Below are 12,419 nucleotides of genomic sequence, written 5' to 3'. Positions count from 1 at the left end.
CAAACATCATGACCAAGAAGCAACTTGGAGAGGAAAGGGTTTATTTGACTTACATTTACGTTGCTGTTGATCACTGAAACAAGTCAGGACTGGAACTCAAGCAGGTCAGAAAGCAGGAGCTGATGAAGAAGCCATGGAGGGATGTTCTTTATTGGCTTGCTTCCCCTGGCTTGCTCAGCCTGCTCTTTTATAGAACCCAAGACTACCAGCCCAGAGATGGTCCCACCCACAAGGGGCCCTCACCCCTTGGTCACTAATTGAGAAAATGCCCTGCAGCTGGATCTCATGAAGGCATTTCCCCAACTGAGGCTCCTTTCTCTGTGATAACTCCAGCTGTGTCAAGTTGACACAAAATTAGCCAGTACAATCTCATTTTGCTTAAATATGATGCAAACAAAATATTTTATCAATACACTCTGGTTTAGCTAATTGAAGTAAAATGCATAGTAAAGTATAATGAATACTTAATTTTGGCAAAGATTAGAATTGTTTAAATAGACAGAAATATATATTAGACAATTGACTAATCTCTGGCTATGAATCTAGATTATATTCTTTTTATTTACTTACTTGGAATAGAATTTAGAGTAAAAAGCACATCTCTTAGAGTATTTTTTCCCTGATAGACAGCTAGTTCTATCTGTAGGATTGTCCACTGGTGAAGGGTATCCAAATTGAAAGGGATAAATCAGTGGCAGTTTGATTTGGAGTTTTTAAGCAAAGGACATGCTTGCCTACTCTGGGTACATTCAACTCCTCTGTGTTCAGGCAAAGTCTCATCTACTAACCCAATGAAGGCTTCTACCCTTTAGAAAGATGTTCAGTTTGCTAGATTCTGGGGAGAGTTGGCTAATTTGTTGTGAGCTCTTCCTTTTCTCAAAGATGCAGGATCAAATGTCAAGAACTTCGAAGTGGAGAGCATACACAGGCATACACATTAGAATAGAAAAGGACAGAGAAGAAAGGAAGCAGATCAATCTAGACAAAAAGGAGTTGAGTATGAAATTATCTTTTTATGGTTATGAAAGAGTTAAGAAGCAGAGGTTCTAGTCCTGCTGAGTCAGCAGGTTCTTGCTTAGCTATGTATAGATTGTTTTAAGTTAGTTTACAAGACAGTAAGTTTTCATGGTCTTACCTCTCCTTTCCCCAAACTCCTGTTTTCCCATTCCTGTACCAAATAATCTCATTTATTTTACCCTTTTGTTTTCTCTGCTCTCATTCCTTAAAGCCTTCTTTTATTTCTGTCACAGGAACCCCCTTGCCCCTCCCCCTTCTAGATACTTGTCCTTTAAACACATTCTATTGTTTGGAAAGGCAGAGAATCTCGATCTGGATACTAACATAATTAATACTGATGCTTTTACTGGCAACTACATGTAAGACTGTGATTGATGATATCAAACTTATAAATCTAGATTTCTATCAGTTTATTGACATCATAGCCTGATTTTGTTGAATGCATTTGGTCATGTCTTTTTTTAGGTAGTAAGTGTTGTGATTGTTGTTCAATTTACTAATTGTCAATTGTGAGTGTGTGTGTCTGTGTGTGTTCAATTTTTGCCACTCTTTATGTAATCTATACATAAATCAATTGTCGTAAGTATGGCTCAGAGATTTTTCTCTCACTCTTTAGCTTTCTGTTTAGTTTTTGATATTTATTTTTGTCTATAGAAGATTCTTATTTTCATGTAAACCTATATATCAATTCTTGTATATGTTTCTTGTGCTATTATAATACTTTTCAAAAACTTATGGCCCATACATAAGTCTTGAAGTATTTTATGTTAGCATTATTAGTGTTTTAAAATAGAGACTTTGATTTCTGTGTGTGTGTGCTCAAGCATGTATGTGAACTCTGGTGACTGATTAGAAGGGGACATTCAGGTTTTCCTACACCTTTGGATGAAAAGCCTAACTATTCCAAGAGCATGTTTTGATTACCTTTGTCCATAAAATACCCATCTTTGTGCCAGGGCTATCCCACTGTACCATAGTTCTAGTTGGGCAGTGTGGCACCTCTAGTAGTTTTCTTTCTGCAAGTACTATTTACATTGTTTACAGTATTTTGTATTTTCATTAAAAATTAGGATTATTTTCTAATTTGAAATTTTTCATTGGAAGTTTTGGACAAAGATTGCATTCAAACTATTTGTGATGGCTTTCTCGTAATACAACATTAATTCTGGTAATTCAGGAACATTGAATTCTGTTCACTGGTTAGTGTTTCCTTCCATTTCCCTTCCTAATATCTTAAAGTTTACATACTTGAGGTCTTCTACTTCCTTCATTAGTTTTATACCTAGATATTTTAAGGATTATGTGAATTGGATATTTTTCCTGATTTTTTTCTCACTGTTAATATGTATGAAGGCTACTGATCTCTATATTTCCATTATGCAACATGCTATTCTACTGAAAGAACTAATATCCAGAAGTCAAAAAAATGAACACTTGGAAAACTTATATTACATCAAATTTGGAAATCTAGCAGAAATTATTAAATGCATATAACATATCAATAAATAAATACACTCATGACAAGAATATAACTGAGGTAGTAATTAACTCTTCCTACAAATAAAAGTTCAATGATAGATAAATTTACTGCTGAATTCTATCAGACTGCCAAGAATTTCTTACTGTTGTTTAACCTGTTCCACAAAGTAGAATGGAAACTATTAAAATGATTCTGTGAAGGCAGTATGACTAATACTCAAAGCAAAAGTGACCAACAAAGATTCTAAACCAATCTTCCTGATGGTCAAAGACACATAATCCCTCAAGAAAATACTTGCCAGTTTCAAGGTTTCATTAAAAAAAAAAAAAAAAAAAAAAGGATATATCATGACCAATTTAATCTCATCGTAGGAATGCAAGGGTAAATGTATACAAAATAAATGAATTTAATAGTACACAAAAATTAATGAAATTAAATACAGATTTTATATGATTATCACAATGGATGTAAAAAAGAGAACCACGATGAGCTCATTATAACTACATGATAAAATCCTTGAAGAAATTAGGAATAGATGATAGATGAATTATATTCTGACATAATTAAATATGTTTGTGGCAAACCTGTAGCCATGATACTGAATACAGAAAACCTCAGAAATCTTTCTCTTATATCTGGGATGAGATGATGGTACCCATTCTCTTTACTTTTTATTAAATATAGCTTTTTAAATCTAGGCTGGAGAAATAATAGAAATAATAAGCCAATTCAAATTATTATGAATAAAATAAATAGAAAAAAGTTAAACTGATTGCAAATGATCTGATTCCATACTTAAAAGAAACCAAAGACCATAACACACACACACACACACACACGAATGCACACACAATTTTTAAAATAGCCAGATTATGTGTTCCTATCTCCCCCACCCATCTAAAGCATGCTTCACCTCACACTTGTCAGAAGGCCTGACATACAAGAAGCTTCAGAGGAATGAAACAAATTAAAGTCACTCCATGATGTTATGTGTGGGCATTTCTACTTCTTATGAACTAGTTCTCATTAATATTCTGATTTGTTTGATAGCACCCTCATTTAAACTTCAGGACACATCAAATTCCACTAGGGCTTTTGCACTTCAATTCAGTTTTTCTTTCTCTTTTCTACATTTGTGTATGTACATGCATTTATTCGCACATGTGTGCATGTGTGCAGAGTGGAAAGTTCTGTGTGTACATGTATACAGATATGTAGAGTTAGAGGAGGGTGTCAAGTCTCCTTCCATGTCTCTTTTTACCTTTTTCACAGAGCTGGCCTCTTTTTGGAGCTGAAGCTGTACTGGCAACCAGCAAGTCCACATAAATTTCCTTCCATGTGCTGTGCTTAAAGGTGTGAGAATGATTGCCATGCCCAGTATTTTATAAGGGTGCTAAGTATTCAGACGTATACTTGTTCAGGAAGCCTTCTGCCCAGGTCACTTTTATTCTTACCAGGTTTCAACAAACTCCAAAGATAAGTCAATCGTTTGTGCCAGCACTCTCATCCATAATGACACTCTAAGTAAAATAAATCTCTACAAATATTGGATTGATAGATATGCATTTCCCTATTAACTTTTGCATGCTTTATGCAATTTTCATCTGTATGAGAAAATTATAGGAAAGTTAATAGAATAAATAATGAAAGGGGAACAAAGTCCTACAGTTATGCTAATCCATGAGACTCCAATGCTGCAGTTATACTTTAAAATTTTGGTTCATATTGTTAAGAGAAACAATGCAAAATTTCTGGTCCTAATCAGAAAAGCATTTCTTGGCTGCTGGAGTGTTAAATTCTTTCAAGCATTATGAAATGTCTGTTTTGTGATACAGGAGCCAGGGGCACACCAGTCTAATTATGTCATTGGTTTCTATCCAAGATTGACTTATTTTTACAACACATTCTTGTGTTGATTAGCCTGCTAAATCAAGAGTTTTTTAAAAACAAACTGTATTTCCTTAGTTTTTCCCAGAGTCACAGTTAAAGAAAAAAAGTACTTAAAGCTATAAAACATAGAATAAGAATCAGGGATTGAGTTTCCAGTTAAAACAAATGGAATTTTATTTAAAATTAGCAAAATGATTTAAATTAACAAAATAAATCATTGTATGTGGAAAGGTCCCATTTTGATATGACAATTTTATCTTACTGGGAAAACATGGGAATAGCTGAAAAAAAAAAAAAAAAAAAAGAACAAACCTGCTGGTGTTATGTCATAGGTGACTTTCTTTAGTCCCAGCTTCTGAGCATCAAGTTATTTTAGCGTTATTGATCTTTAGAATCGGTTATGTGTCTGTTGCTTTGTCAAAACACCATGACACGAAAAAAGAACTTACTGAGTAGTTTATGTTAGATCATGGTTCCAGAGGAGTAGAAAACCAGGACAACATGGTAACAAGAATAAGATGGTTGGTAACATTGCATTGATGCACAGCAATGAGAGAGAGGGGGTGCAGAGATAGAGAGAGAAAGAAACAAGTAAAGAGAGAGTGACAGAGAAAGAGTGTGTGAGAGAGAGAGGGGGGAGTGGGAGGAAAAAGGGAGGGAGAGAGAGGAAAGAAAGAGAGAGAGAATTTTTAATCTTAGCCATTCAGACTGGAGTGAGATGGTATCTCAGGGTTGTTTTGATTTGCATTTCCCTGATGATTAAGGATGTTGAACATTTTTTCAGGTGTTTCTTAGCCATTCAGTATTCCTCATTGAGAATTCTTTGTTTTAGCTCCGTACCCCATTTTTAATGGGGTTGTTTGAATTTCTGGAGTCCAGCGTCCTGAGCTCTTTGTATATATTGGATATTAGTCCTCTATCAGATTTAGCATTGGTAAAAATCCTTTCCTAATCTGTAGGTGGCCTTTTTGTCTTGTTGACAGTATTTGTTTTTGCCTTACAGAAGCTTTGCAATTTTATGAGGTCCCATTTGTCAGTTCTTGATTTTACAGCACAAGCCATTGCTGTTCTGTTTAGAAGTTTTTTCCCTGTGCCCATATCTTCATATTGTATTTAGAATCATGTGGTTAAGCACGAAGCCTCTCAACACTGCTACAAAGCAGAAACAATGGTGTCACATGCCAACTAAACTGTCTGCAGGGAGAGACCACCCATCCTTTAAAGTAACCATGGTGCTTATCAGAGTCCCAGAGACACTGAACAAGTCCATGGGACAGAACAGCTAGGGCTGGTAGAAAACTGGCTTATTTATTAACCCAGTTTATTCACCTGAGAAATAACTAATGACGTTTTGAGTTAGGAGTAGAAAGGGCTTCCTAGAATACTGGAAAATAAAGTAAACGAAAAATTTTAAATGTTAATTATATATATGTACATAAATGCTACATGTATTATGTATATAATGCTAAATATAAGTAAAGTATAATATATAACTTTTTTACCTTAATTCATTTGTATATATCTTTATAAATATATAATATTTTATAAAATATATGTATCTTAGTGCCATGAATGTATCAGCATCTATTAAAACATAAATAAACCGGAATTTCAATGTTAAGTCTCAGGGAAAATTTTTCAGACTATACAAAAAAGAAATTATATATAAAAAAGTCTTCTGTATATTTTGGGGGAGTTTTGAATATGAAATCAGAAAAATTAAGTTAGCTCAGAATGCAGAGTTGAGAACTAACCATATTTACAGATACAGAAACCAAGACTCTTTCTCGTACAATTATTTTAAATACTGGTGCTATGTATGTATTAGCTATGAACAGAAAGAACACTAAGCACAGTGGGACTTGTTTTTCTTAAATTTAATAAAAATCATTTTGTTGGTGAGGAAGGTACATGAAGCTAAGGGAAACTTGTGCCCTGTACGCAGCATACTGATTCCTTGGATGGGGTTATTTTTTAACCAGGAATAGAGTTATGTCAGAAAGGTTTCATTACATCTGCATAAATAACTCTTAAAACTTTCAATAGAAACAGAATTAGCGGACTAAGTTTAATAATACTGAAATGGAAAGAAAAAGGAACTGTATTAGCTCATTGTTCATAGGAAAACTACAATATCTTATATTTTAAAATGTTAACATTTCCTTCCAGAATTGCATACGGCAATCAACACAGATATGAGATCTGGAAGTCTGTCTCTTCTTTACCCAATCACTCTCGCACCAATATTTTTTCGTGCTTTTGGTATCATGATCATTTAATTGAATGCTTAGTATATATCATATACTAAGAATATATCAAATGACCTATTCATTCAATTATTTAACTATTAAAATCACCCAATAAATTTTGTAGTTTTAACTACAACTCTTCAAAAAAAAAAAAAAATCAACAGGTCCAAGCTCACTGAAACATGGCCAATCTAGGATCTGAACACGGGTAGCTTGTCCCCAGATTCCACTACATTGATAAGTTATTTGCCCATTACTTAACAGCTTCTAATTCACTCAGAAACAGTGCAGCACATAATACGACTTGCATGTGTAACCAGATAGAAAGTTTTAATACTGTCACTCAAAAGAAGGTATAGCTAAGCGTCTTTTATGAACTTGCTTTCCTGAGAGAAAGAGTAACTGCACAAAATACTACGTCTCCATTAGACAATGATCAAACATGGATACTGAGATACGCCTCATAGCAGACCCAGATTTAGTTAATCACCCACACCAAGTGGTTCAAAACAACCTATAGCTCCAGTTACAGGGGCTCTGATACCATTTTATAACTTTCTTGGTACCTGTATATACATGATACCTTATATACACTCATGAACACATAAAATCATATAACACATAGATTTCTTTTTAAAATGAATAAACACGTGCTTCTATATAACCAGTTTCATTGCCAGGCATTTTGTGGACAGCAATGTGTGTTTGGAAGGAATGGGGCATTTCAGACTTCTAGCTCAGGCTTCCATTTATTTAAAATATTCTTCCACATTGTGGCATATATCCACCTACCATCTTTGCACACAATCTCCTTTCCCTTCAGTGATGATTACGTTATTCCCCCATTCTCCCATTTCTGGGCAAATATACATGTGTACACACCTGTATAAATTGTTCTCAAACATACAATCACACAAAGGCAAGAACTGCTGCATTACTACTTAAAATGGCTAAAGTATTTTCGATTCCTAATTGTGAGTTTATATTGTCTCATGCAGATTTCCATGCTTGCTTTTTAGCTGTCATTTTGTTCAGTTCTGAGGGTTCTGTTTACTCTATAATTGCTGGTACATCTGTTGCTCAAGAATCTAAATTTTCTGTTTTGCTTTACACACTCTTACTCAAAAATACCCATCAATACTCATAAATAAGCTCAGCTTGTTCACATCTGGGATCAAAATGAAACAATGTGAATCTCTCTCTCTCTCTCTCTCTCTCTCTCTCTCTCTCCTTTCTCTGTGTGTCTTTTTGCGTGTGTCTGTATGTGTGTCTCTGTGTGGGAGAGTGTGTGTGTTTGTATGTGTGCATTTGTGTGTTTTTAAGTGCATGTGTATGTCTGGATACATGGGTCTCTGTGTGTACATGTGAATCTCTGTGTGTGACTGCACATTTTCAGTGTGTGTGTTTCCAAATGTTTCTGGGTCTTTAACCACCTACTAAACTTTTTCATGGGTTCTCTCTGTTGTACCTGACTTCTCTAAAGCCTGGCTCTAGCACTGTCAACATTGCCTTTATCTCCATAACTCCATTTTTATTAGTTATTTCCTCACACCTGAAGCAGTCTTGACTTTTCATTCCTGTGTGATAGATTTTTGCCAGTTGAATTTACTCTTCTGCTATTGTGTTTTGGCAATGTGTATTATTGAAGGGTTTTAAATCTGTTTTTCATCCACATTTTTTTTAAACATTATTCCCTGGTATTTTTACTCCAACTTTTAACCTGCTTCTGCTGTGATCACTTACTTCCAGAAGGTCATACTATGTGCTGAAAGTCGAGCTCTACAGTTTTATTAACCCAGGGAATGAAAGATGTCTTTCTGTTTCCAAACTACTTACAGGTTATGATGTTCTGCTTCCTTGGCCCTCTCTGTGCATCTCTCTGATGATCCTAGCTCCAGACACATTCCCTACTCTCTTCCCTAAGTGTCTTTGAACATATAATTTTGGTAAGATAATTGAATGATTAACATTCTTTTAGAATATTGTTAGAGTTTAACATTAGTCAAGGGGTTGATAGCGTGTGACACTGATTAGAGTTTTAATTTGCATTCTTTAGAAAAAAAAAACACTTACTTAACAATTGTAGGTGGGATATGTAAATTTTTCTCTTTTCAATATATTTTATAACTAGTTGCCCATCTTTTATTGGGCTGTTTGCAAAAGCATTTTATTTATGCTCTGAAAGTTTCTACTTGACAGAGATGTAAATATTTCTACTCAAATTGGTCAATTCCTTTTCCTTTTTTTTTTTTTATTTTATTTAATTTATTTTTACACTCCAGATTTTATTTCCCTCCTGGTCCACTCTCTGACTGTTCCCCATATCATACCTCCTCCCTGCAACACCCCTGTCCCCCCCAGCCTCCACCCCAAATCCTACCTCACCTCTAAAGTCCCTACGGTCTCCAGTCTCCTGAGTGTTAGGTGCATCTTTTCTATCTAAACCCAGACCCAGGAGACCTCTGCTGTATATATGTTGGGGGCCTCATATCAGCTAGTGTGTGCTGCCTGGTTTGTGGTTTAGTGTCTGAGAGATCTCAGGGATCCAGGCTAATTGAGATTGCTTGTCTTCCTACAGGGCCCTCCTCTGCCTCCTCAGCTTTCTCCAAACTTTCCCTAACTCAGCCACAGGGTTCAGCAGCTTTTGTCCATTTCAGGTGCAAAAATCTACATCTGACTCTTTCAGCTGTTTGTTGGGTCTTCCAGAGTGTGGTCATGCTAGGTCCCTTTCTGTGAGCGCTCCATAGCCTAAGTAATAGTGTCAGGCCTTGGGATCTCCCCTTGAGTTGGATCCCACTTTGGGCCTGTGCTGGACCTTCTTTTCCTCAGGCTCCTCTCCATTTCCATCCCTGTAGTTTTTTTTCAGGCAGGAGCAATTATGGGTGAGGTTTTTGACTGTGGAATGGCAACCCCCTCCCTCACTTGATGCCTTGTCTTTCTGATGGAGGCGGGCTGTACAAGTTCCCTTTCCCCTTCGAGTCTTGAGAGTCTCTCACCCCCAGGTCTTCAGTTTTCAAATTTTATTTTGAAATGTTGAAGTTTTATTTGTGAGGAAATGAATTCCAACTTTTCAGGAAGCTGGATATAAGTTTATTCTTATCACACCTTGCAAAATTAGTTTCCTATAGTTTATTTGGAGATTTTTAGGATGTTGCAGATATATTTTGTCTATGATGCATCACAGCTTGCTTTCTGTGGTCAGCACAGATTTGTTGCACTTCATTTGCATCCAGAACTTAAGACACATTTTTTTCTTTCTAAGTTTTGAATTTCTGAACCACCAACCATTGCATGTATTTACTGAGTGCATTGACAGTTTGTTTTGTTACATTGGAAGGCCATGGAATCTTTTGGAATTAGGAACTAGTTGAAACAAAAGGTTACTGAGTGTTCTCACTAAAGCCTTTCCTCCTTCTCTTTATGTCCTGGTGTCTACAAGTGAGTGACCTCTGCCAGGTGTTCCTAGTCCCTTAGTGTTGTGCAGATGTGCAGGAGTTGCTCAACCACTGTGTGAAAACTCTGAAAGTAGACACAAGTAAATCTCTCTGTGTCAGTTTCTGTTCTAAAATATTTTACAATAGAGACAGAAAACTGAGCAACAATCTCAATTATTCATTTCAGGTAGTGCAAGTCTTCCAATATGTGTCTCTTTCAAGTTTTTTTTTTTTTCTTTTTAATTCTAGGTTTTGAGACTTTCACATAGACTTTGAAAGACTTGTCTCTTTCTAGAAGAAGAACACAGCTAGGATTTATGAGACTGAGTTGAATCTTGAGATCAAATAGGAGAGCACTGACATCTAATCACGGGGATTGTTTAGTTGTGTTAGCTTGGATTAGTTCTCCACTAATGCTCATCTGCTTTAGTTTCTTTACACATAGTTTTCTTTTGTCGAGGTGAATAGCCATTTCATACTATATAAGTTAGGGTTTTACTGCTGTGAACAGACACCATATCCAAGAAAGGTCTTATAAAAAACAACATTTAATTGGGGATGGCTTACAGTTCAGAGGTTCAGTCCATTATCATCAAGGTGGGACCATGGCAGCATCCAGGCAGGCATAGTGCAGGAGGAGCTGAGAGTTCTTTGTCTTCATCCAAAGGCAGCTAGTGGAAGACTGACTTCCCAGGTGACTAGGGTGAGGGTCTTAAGTCCACACCCACAGTGACACACCTATTCCAACCAGGTCATACCTATTCCATCAAGGCCACACCTCCAAATGGTGCTACTCCCTGGTCCAAGAATATACAAACCATGACACATACCTCTTACAACAAATATTCCTGACTATTTTATGTATTATAAATCAGTGCAACATCCTAATTCTTATTGCTGTTCTACAAGGATAAGTTTTTATTGACTAATGATGTTATTCCCTCTGATTTTACTAAATTTTCTTACACTGAATTTTATATCTTCATTTTGTCCCTATTCATACACACATGAGAATGCTATTTTTTCTGCTGTCGTGTCATTTGTATTTCTCAATGCACTATTTATAATTTTTGAAAACATGAATTCATGTAGACTTCATCAAATGACTTTTTACAATATTTTATTACATTGATTTATTTTATTAATTATTTAAATTTGTGCATGTCACAAATATTCTTGTGATTCATTGATAAAGATACCCAACACTGACACTGATGATCTGAGTTATAGCCTTAGAACTCTCCAGCTAAATTAAAAGAACAACTCCCAAAAGTTGTCCTCTGACTTTCAAATGTGTGCTACTAAAATTATATTTTTTAAAACGTACACTTTATTCAACAATTTTATTACTCATTTAGTTTTTGAGATTATAATACAGTTATTTAATTTCCTTCTTCTCTTTCCATTTCAGTCCCTCCCATATATTGCTTGTTGCTTTGTGTCACATCCATGACCTCATTTTTCATCAACTGTTATTACATATGTATGTGTACATATATACTTACAAATAGTCCTAATTACAACCGGCTAAGTCTGTATAGGGTAACTTGTATGCATGTTTTAAGGACTAACCATATGATATTGAATAACCAATTGGTTTATTCTTAAGTAGGAATTGCTATTTCTACCACTCTCAGAATCCCTTAGTTACCTGTAGTTCTTTGTGTAGAGTTGAGACATCATGGTTTATACCCTATCAAGTTAAGCATGTTCATTGTTGCCATCCTTGTTTATGAAGTCAAATTTGTGAAACTTTAGGACTGTAGCTTCTGAAATTACTACCAGACATGATCTCACAGCAAACTACCTGATCCTTTTGTGTTTTATTCCAGCAGGAGTCTGTATGCTGCAATGTTCCCTGAGCCTTAGGATCTGGGATTATTTTGTAGTTGTATCTTTGGAATTGGGCTCCATGACTCTGTGCTTTGATTGTTTGTAATTTTTTGTAGTACAATTTTGTCCATAATAATTTTCTCTTACAAAGAAAAATTTCCTTGTAAGTAGTGAGGACCTGTATTTATCTGTGTATAACAAATATTTAGAATGTTGTTAGGGATTGTGCTGATTTAGTAAATTGGTGTTTGTTGGTTCTCCCCCAAAATCTCATGGCTTCACTAACCCTGGGAAGTTGGCATGGTTTCTATCCTATTGAGTGTTTGTAAAGTCCAAGAAGAGAGCTGCTGGTTTAATAAAGTGTGGTTGTAGGTTCCAATTCCTGTATATTTCCAGAATCACATGTGATTTCAATGTTGTTGAGCCTGTTTTAACTTCAATTAGAGATCTGTTGGTTACTTCTAATTATGTGTGCTGCTACCATATCATTATGTCTATCACAGCAAGCTGGCTTAT

The sequence above is a fragment of the Mus pahari genome, chromosome 1 (assembly GCF_900095145.1).
Source record: "Mus pahari chromosome 1, PAHARI_EIJ_v1.1, whole genome shotgun sequence".
Taxonomy (NCBI): domain Eukaryota; kingdom Metazoa; phylum Chordata; class Mammalia; order Rodentia; family Muridae; genus Mus; species Mus pahari.
The sequence above is the reverse complement of the archived record's forward strand: the minus strand, read 5'-3'. Positions refer to the sequence as shown.